This window comes from Sorghum bicolor, chromosome 9 (assembly GCF_000003195.3).
Source record: "Sorghum bicolor cultivar BTx623 chromosome 9, Sorghum_bicolor_NCBIv3, whole genome shotgun sequence".
Taxonomy (NCBI): domain Eukaryota; kingdom Viridiplantae; phylum Streptophyta; class Magnoliopsida; order Poales; family Poaceae; genus Sorghum; species Sorghum bicolor.
In genome coordinates, this window is record NC_012878.2 from 4650633 (window position 1) to 4659986 (window position 9354).

The following is a 9354-nucleotide window of genomic DNA, read 5'->3' on the forward strand; positions in this document are numbered from 1 at the left end:
AGGCTCAATGTGAGGGCCTACTCTCGATCTGGAACAAAGAGAATTGGCATACGAATCAGTTATTTTGAATATGATAAAAAAGCCTAAAACCGGAAGAGGCTTGATGCGAGGCTGTACTCTTGGAATAAAAGAATTGGCACATGGTCAATTATTTTGAATACGATCAAAAAGCCTAAATGCATTTGGAAATAATTCATGTTCTTAATACAAAATCATTTAATTGTTTTTATTATTTTCTGAGAATGATCGAATAATCCGTAGCAGACGTGGACAAAAATTTGTGACCACCGTGCAACATAAGGGCACAAAATAGTGGACACAAAAGCATGAACTATTGCCATATATCGGTTAAATAAACAAGAGAGTGCAGACTATAAAACCTGTGACCAATGCATTGTATGCCTTGCTCCTATCACGAATCTTCAGAAAATGAGAAGAAAATGATATATATATAGATAAAATGTTCAATGGTGCCTTTTAATAGGCGTAGGAGGTATTAGGACATTCAGCCACTCCGCAGATGGAACAGGTGTCTAGAGTACGCGAAAGCACAGAATCTTGGGGTCGCCCCCCGCTCCATTGGTGTGTCCATCATCACGATGAAGAAGGTGTTAGAGGCCGGTGGTTGTGTAGGACCTGGAGAAGATTACAGATGCTGCTACAGCAATAGTGGTATCAGCTATGATGTCTTGGCAACCTTGGAACAACATTCTCTCCATGGGCCAATCTAATGATCCATCTTCCTCTGCTGTCAAGGTATAGAGCAAGCAGAGTGTTCATAGATTGGCAGCTTCATCATGTTTGGCTAGCTCATGGTATGAATCGTATTGCAGCAGTAATAATCATTGAACTGTACATTTACGGCACGCTGATTTGAACATCGCTGACGTGAAGCGTAGCACTGTCAAACAGTTCATTCATGAGCTGATCAACAAAAATTAATTTAATTATCTATCCAGAACCCTGCTATAAGTATACACTCGTTTAGCCAACTTTGATTTTGGGATTTACTCTCTGTATTTTTTGAGTTCAGGACTAGAGGAGACATTAGTCCCGGTGGGCACTACCAGCCGGTACTAGAGTCCCGTGCGCAATGGTAACTACAACAGGGTTTTGCAGTAGAGAATCTTTAGTCCCGGTTGGAGCCTCCCACCGGGAGTAAAGGTTAACATTTAGTCCCGGTCGGAGTCACCAACTAGGACTAAAGCTTTTTTCCCAGGCTGAGAAAAGGACTGGGACTAAAGTTGGACACTTAGTCCAAGTAGGAGGCTCCCACCAGGACTAATTCGCCCTGTACATATCCTTCTCCCTCTTCGAGCCCAAGCCATTGAAGGATTTGAAGCTCTATTCTTTGCTGCTTGTTCATGGCTGGCCATTGAAGCTGGGTTCTTGCTCTCCGGCTATCACGCAACTTTATCGACGACTCCATCAATTCTTCGGTTGAAAAGGTTACCGTCTTCATTCTCTCATCTTCATCCTCCATTATATGTGGTGGATTTTTTTTATTTTTACACATTTTAAGTTCAAAATCTCTTGATAGTTTACATATATTTGGATGGTGGAAGGTTAATGTAGTTCATCAAAACTAGTATGCACCTATCATTGCTAGTATCGATAGCACATTTCATGGTTTAGGGATTTTTAGAATTTTAGTTTTTTCTTTTTAATTTCATTTGTTTGGAGTAGATGCCAACTGCGTCCGAGGCTTCAAAAAATTAATCAACTGTGTGGTGTCATGCATGCATGTTGTTCAATTAAATAATTGTGTGCAAAGTTTTAATATGGTACATGCATATATCATGTACTGCAGATGAACCGGCATTAGATGTACAACGCTGATCGCCGCTCCTAAGAGTTTGTTGCGGGCGTGCATTATATTATTTCTTAAGTGTGGCCGAGGCAAACAAGCGAGGCAGTTTCATGTGCTGCCCATCTGCCCTATAAGAATTTGAAGGAATATGCTAGCTAAAGGATTCTTCATTCACACTTATTTAAGTCAGGTTTCATACCAAACTATATTAATTGGACCAAGCATAGAGAAAGTGGTGTTATAAATATGTATGAACTTCCTCACTTTCTTACAATGGACAAAACTTGTGAACCGAGCGATCGAAAGAAGAGGTAGAGAAAATGATGAGAAAGGGGGTTGGGTTCTAAGTTTCTACTAGTATTCATTTTATATGTCTCTTCCCCTGTTCTGTTGTGCATACACCTTTTTTTTCATAAAGAGTGTTTAGTGTTAGGTTTGTGGCTGCATGAGAAAAGGATAGTAATGGGAGGTGCCAGGACATTCAGCTCATTGTTTAGCTTGCTGAGAGTCAGTCAGTTGTTCCATAAGAGATGTTTGGCAGCATTGTTTAGAGCTGTAGCTTCATTAGGGGCACCCATAGTCAACCAAACAATAAAATTTCACCCAGCTTCTTGTAGAAGTAGAGAGATCAAAACCTCAGTTTCCCAACTACGTAGTGAATGTTGATTTATACGTGTACAAGCCGATGCTGTAGTGTACCAGTGCCACTACAAAACAGTATGGTTGGCAGGCCGACCACGTGAATAATCCTATCGTGTCCACATGAACTTATTTGATTAGTCATTCTCATGTCCTTGTACTCATTCTAATCTTAGGAAGGAGAGCATAGACTTGTCTTTTTTTTTCCTTCTCCGAAAAAGGATTCACATGAAAACAGAAATGTGACTTGGTGAGAAACGATGAAATGGTGTGGGTGCTAATGCACTTATTATTTTTATGCATGCCTTTTTTGCACCTATAATTTGGGCCTTAAAGTTTTCGTCAATGGATTCACAGCTTATTTGAACGTGGCACCAAGTTGGTGGGTATTAACGACTAAAATTGTCCTGAAAAGTATGAAACAAGTTTTAGGCAATATTTATGGAATTAATGTGGTCTCAAAAATATATTTAGAATATTGGAATTCCTCTAAAGATAAGAATCTTTCTTTGGTTCCTACAAAGGGGTGTAATCGTAACCAAGGACAACCTCACTACGAAAATCTGGAAAGTGAGTCAGACATGTATCTGTTGTAATAGGAATGAAACTATCCAACACCTATTCCTCGAGAGCCCCTTTGCTAAAATGATTTGGAGGATTATCTTTTTTGCTACAAATCTGATCCAACCGAGATCGATAAACCATATGTTTGGTACTTGGCTTCATAATCAGCATAAGAAGGACAAGGTTTGATCTGGGTGGGGGTGGCTGCCATGTGTTGGGCCATCTGGAGATGCCAGAATGATGTTATCTTTAATAAAATGAGAACTAACTCTATCATGCATGTGATTTTCAGGGGAGTATACTGGTTACGCTTCTGGGCCCGTTGCAGCGTGATGAGCAAGCCAAGGACGCCCTCTCGTTGATAAGCAAGAAATTAGAGATGATTACTTTAGAGATCTCCAATCAAGGGTGGAAGCATTTATATTGTCTGCATTAGAGTCCTTTGTCTATGTTTAGAGACTTTGGCTTTCTCGTTTTTTTTTTGTTATTCGAAGTCTTTGTAAACTTTAGGCTGTGTACATTCTTGGATGTAGAGGCCAGATATTTAAATATATCCATTATCTAAAAAAATCAAGATCCAAAGGAAAAAAGAGAAAGAAATGGCGACATCTCCTGTCAATTCAGCCTGGCCAGTTGAGAAACCAAACCAGGCCGGTTGGTTCCTGTGCCTAATCAGCTAGGCTGGTTAGTTGCCTATTACCGTGCACACCTTGCTGATCGACTAGGCTTGCTGTTGGACAAGCCAAGCTTGCTGTCGTGCCTCCTCTTTGCTTCCTGGTGCATGCGTGTGCCCAGGAACTTGCATCTCTGCTGATCGGTCATGGTTCTCCTTAGTGGCGAAGCTAGAGCAAATTAGGAGGATGAATTTAGCTTGTAGGTACATAGACATCTTCCATAAAGGGTGCATATATGATAAAATTTTAGACCTAATCACTGTTTTTATAATTTTTAGAATACATTTGTACCCGTTAGTTAACATGTAGCTTCGCCCGTGGTTCTGCTCCCCTATTGGCTGCCCGTCCCTGCGCTGTGCGTTGGCTACTCTGCCTGCTACTGCCCAACTGGCCTAGCTGGTTCCGAAACCGGCTAGGCCAGTTTGCTTGCTGCCCAATTATATTGATGTTGTTGAAGCTTGACAAAACCAGCTAAAGCCTCGTTCGGTTTTTATGGAATAATTCCCGGTCAGAGGTTTTCTTCACTAATTTACATGATGACGGAACAGTTCTGGTCCGGAATGACCGGGAACGTCGCTAACCGCGACCGAACAGCGCCTAAGCTGGTTTGGGAACTGGCTAGGCCGGTTTGACTGTTCTAGACCAACTTAAACTCTTTTTGATTGAGATTTGGATGAAATTTTTAATAGAAAACTTGGTGATTACAATCTAGAGTTGTTTTGTATTGGGATAAGACTATCCACTCTATATATACGAGAGGATCACGGCCGATTGAAGGATCCAACCCTTAATCATCAAAAAACACATCTACAAACCTTTCTAGGCAGGTGGTTACAGAAGATTACAGATACTGCTACAGCAATGGTGGTATCAGCTATGATGTCTTGGGCTCTTGGCAACCTTGGAACAGGATTATCTCCATGGTCAATCCAATGATCCATCTTCCTCTGCTGTCAAGGTATAGAGAAAGCAGAGTTGTCTTGTTCGTAGACCTTGCTAGCTTATGGTATGAATCAATTGCAGCAGTAATAATCATTGAACCATTACATTTGCGGCGCATTGATTTGAACATGGCGGACACTGAAGCGTAGCACTGACAAACAGTTCATTCATGAGCTGATCAACAAAAAATAATTTAATTAGCTATCCAGAACCCTGCTATAAGTATACTTGATCGATACAGGACATGTTGTTTGTCTTCATTAAAGTTGTGTGGCTATATTCATTAAAGTTGTGTGGCTATATCCCGCTATATATAGCGTCATTTAGCTCGCTATTAGTATACTAAATTGAAACGCAAACCGCTATGTCTTCACCAATGACTTAAAAAAGTAATTAGAACTAGATATTTGTTAAAATTGGGAGAAAAGAATGTATGTTTGCTACATATGGACATACTCTATGACTACCACAGAGCAGAAAAATCCTGAAGGCCATAAACCGTCAAGAAAGGGCCTAAAACCGTTAGGAAATAGATTTTTGACGTCCAGCCGACAAGAACGCCTCGACTGGAAAGATTGTCTTTTCCTGTTGGATTACCGTTAGGAATCTTTTTGTGACAGTACTAAAACACTAGCCAATTTCTGACGGTATAACCATCAGGAAACTAACTAAAGATGGCTAAAAAAATTACAAAAGCAGACTCAACCTTAATTACAACGTCAGCTGCATCCTCAATTCAATTTGTATGATAATTACATATAAATAACCACAACATTATTTATACATACAGTTCATATGCATCCATCAAGTATTGGCATTATAATAAAAATATAAACACTACACAGAAGTCCGACTGAGAACTTTAAATGAATGGCACCTCAAGATGACTTTTAGTTAACTACACTGAAGGTCATTAACTAAGTTGGCTGAACTTGAACTGATGTAATGCAAAAGGATGAGTTTGTAAGGTGCTCACGGCTATGAATTTGCTGCAATAAAATAAAATAAGATTTATTAGATCAGATATTTGCTTGTACATATATTGGTTATGAATCTGCAAGGTGCCTAGAATATGACAAAGGCAAGGGAGAACATAAATACTAGAGTTCAGTAACAAATTGAAGGCGTTAGCATGTACCAACACAATATTAATGTATATAATTCCAGTCACACAACTTCTCACATGTGAAGAAATAGAGTACCAAATCAACTTCTCAAATGTTAGTATTAGTATGCTTTGCATTTTTCACAGAAAATCTGGTACTGAATTTGCAATGTGCTTCAGTACAAAATCACAAGTGTTTGTAGGTTCTCAAATGTTTGTAGAAAAACTGCTTCTCAAATGTTTGTAGACAAAATGATGCACTATTAATAGTACGAAAGAGATGACAACTATCAGAAAATTTGTATTTGATAAGAACAAATTGTATCTATGAAAGCAGCCCTGTTCTTTTCTGAACATTGTACATTCACATTTTACTCTCAAGGTTCCCAGTTTTTGAAACTAACCTTCAGAAATAGCAATTCCACAAACTGTAGTACTTGAGAATGCAGTCTGCATTCAATATCCAGTGATCATTATCTAATTTAGAATACTTGCAGCCTGCATTCAATATTCAGTCATCATTATCTAAATTAGAGAATACATAAACATCAATCAAGCCATCACTATCAGTTTGAGAATACTGGATTTATTACTAGTAACTATAGGCAAAGATACATGGATACTTACCCACCACTTACGCCACTTCTCGGAATTCTATGAAACACCTGGGCTGCATCCTGTATGAACCTTCCTTCCTTGGTATTATCAGAACCACCGGGAAACCACCCCCACAAAACACGGAATCAACACAGGAACAACCAAATTAGATGTCTATATGTGCCACAGGTGGTAGGAGAGGACTAGATCTGAAGGAACAACCAAAGGTGGTAGGAGAGGACCGGAATCTAAACCAAATCTAGAGAGAGTAGCTCAACCCGTGCAGACCTATATGGACCTCTGATGTGGGGGCGATGGTGGGATGCCACGACCGGAGCAGTAGCGTTGCCGGGTTGGGTTGGGTTGGGCAGCGAACCACCTTAGTTTGGTTCCCATCAAATCTTGCGCCTTCAGTAGAATCAACAGGTGTGGAAAAATGAATCACCTCCACTAATTTTGTAGTCCCCATGAATCAGAGGAACGCCAACAGCCCCTTAGTGGCAAGCTCCCCAACGTTTCTCTGGCGAGCTTCCCCGGCCATGTGGCTCCTCTGGTTGTCCCAAGCAAGGTCCCTAGGCTGCTACTCCCCAAGCAAAACAGATTTATGGAATAAAAATCAGTAAAATCGATTGCTTCCAATTCGTGCAAAAAATGATCACGAGAGCAGAGTAAATTAGCGTGGGTTGACACTGACAATAGGCTGTAGAATAGTGAAATGGATTAATTATATCAAAGCCAAAATATGAAAATCACTTTGTTATGAACCGGTTTGGTGTTGTACGTATTTGTAAACCCAATCTTTCCTTGTTTGGAAAGAAGGTCAACCAATAATTGTTTAAGAGGGCTGTGTACATCCTCGGATGTAGAGGCCGGATTTTATATCCTTTATCTAAAAATAATTGTTTAAGAGGAAAGCTAAGTAGTTTGTTCACATGCATACAGACTAATGGCCATTGGCAAATAACAGAATATACAATTAGGTAACACTTACGCGTGCCTCAGCCTTTGTCTTCGTCTCTTAAACATTATATTTGTGGTAGGTTCACGATGCTTCCCATTTCTAGTGCATCCTAATGGAGCTACATGGTTCTTGTCAAAATCATATAGATCCTCAAGCATTGATATACCAAGGAGTAATATAAAGTAGTACGCTAGAAGCCTAGTTTATATACAGGCTGCCAAGTGTCCTCGTTCATTGAGCAGTCTACATCACATTTTATCCCTGATTATTTACTTCAATATCTAAACCTTCCTATCAGCTTCCCTCTGAAACAGATATCATATTAACTCCTTTCCATCAGCTAGGCCATGTTGTATTGTATGGGTGCAAAAGAGCTGTTCCAAGTTTTTTTCTGTCACATGTGAGTACTTCATAATTTAAATACATGGCCTGCTGCCTTCCCTGGTTCATTTAACTGCCACAAGTCTTGCTACTATAGCCATGGTAGCTTGGACTTTGGACTTCCACCTCGTTTATATTTATAAATATATGCACAAGGGAAGAGAAGACATACTCGCACTAGTGAATTAGATGGGTTCAATGACATTCAGTTTGTTTTTATTTCAAGTTAGTTGTTTATTTGTAGTACACATCATAAAAGTAATTTGAAAAATAAAAGGCAAAAACTGCTTTGGAACTTCCTCTTTTCTAACTTAATAGAGAGGCAGAGCTCCTGCCATTCCTTTCAAAAAAAAAAAACTGCTTTGGAACATGTCTTCTTTCCAAACATGCCTGGGAAACTTTTTTTATTATATTGCCCCGGTATTTGTGCTAGCAAAGACGATAGATCTTAGCAACACAACTGCTCAAGGATGTTGTTTGGTCAGCACAGACACAGAAAGCAGAACAAAATTGCTTCATGGAAATTACAGTAGACCGGCTAGCCGAACGGGGTCTGCTCATTCTGAGACCAAGCCAAAGAGAAAATTCTGCACTTGCTCATCTCTCTCGATGGGTTAAACTCTTTTGTCATCCTAGTGTCATCTTAGTGTTGAAGCCCCCTGGACTCTTGTGTGGTAATTTGAAGGCGCAGTGCCAAACTTCAAGCTCTGCTACATGCTGTATTTGGTGCATGGTGTTGGTGTTTCAAAATTCAGTACTTTGCTCGCTAGGATACTGAAGTGAGATCCTTTTTTCGATGAAATGAATTAGGCAGGAGAGCCGCCGACTATATTAAAAAGTAGACAATGAGCCCAGTCCGGGCAATAACAACCAACAACAGCAACACTACAACTCGAAAAAAAATAACTCAAGCCAGTTAGATTGGGACATCAAAACGTGCCCAACTCAATCTTTTTTTTAAAGTAAAGGCAGGAGCTCTGCCGCTCAATTAAGAAAGAAAAGTGGTTTATGTACAAAAGCACCCAAAGTGCCAAACAGGCAAAAACACCGGTCATAAGACCAAACACAAACAGGTACCACTCACACGTTTGTTTTACCCCACAATACACATGGCCCTACGCCTTTGAACAATATCTTCCTTGACCAATGCTGCAACTTGTGCTGACGTTTTGTGCTCATTTTCAAAGATCCTCCTGTTCCTTTCCTTCCACAGGTTCCACACAACATAGATAAACACTCCATTAAATGTTCTGCATTGTTGCTTTGGCACCTTGGTCGCCGCCTCCTCCCACCAATCGGCGAGGCACATGGGATCTTGTTGGGGCAGCTGCACATCAAAGTTTTCCCAGGTTAACACCTGGCTCCAGACGGCTCTAGCAAAGGGGCATAGCAGAGATAGATGCAGCCCTGTCTCCAGAGGTCCATTACACAAAATGCAATGGTCTTGATGTGGCCACCCTCTCTTTTGAAGGTTGTCAGCTGTGAGGATTTTGCCATGCATTAGTATCCAGGCATGCACTTTGCATTTATTTTCTGCCCTTGCTCTCCAAATAAGATCAGCCTGGAACTTGCAATGCGAACCTCGAAACTGTATCCTGTAAGCTGAACGTGTGGAGTAGTTACCGTCAGCTGTCCATCTCCAAACTATGGAATCTTGCACATCGGGCATCAGCTGCACATC

The 9354-nt window shown here is 40.4% G+C and overlaps 1 long non-coding RNA gene across 1 annotated transcript; it reads right to left on the bottom strand.

The window, feature by feature from the left end:
* Positions 4825 to 6687, bottom strand: LOC110430615. The gene is made up of 3 exons (XR_002447996.1): positions 6362 to 6687; positions 6139 to 6232; positions 4825 to 5618 (listed from the first exon to the last, which is right to left on the bottom strand). It is a non-coding gene; the product is annotated as an uncharacterized LOC110430615 (long non-coding RNA).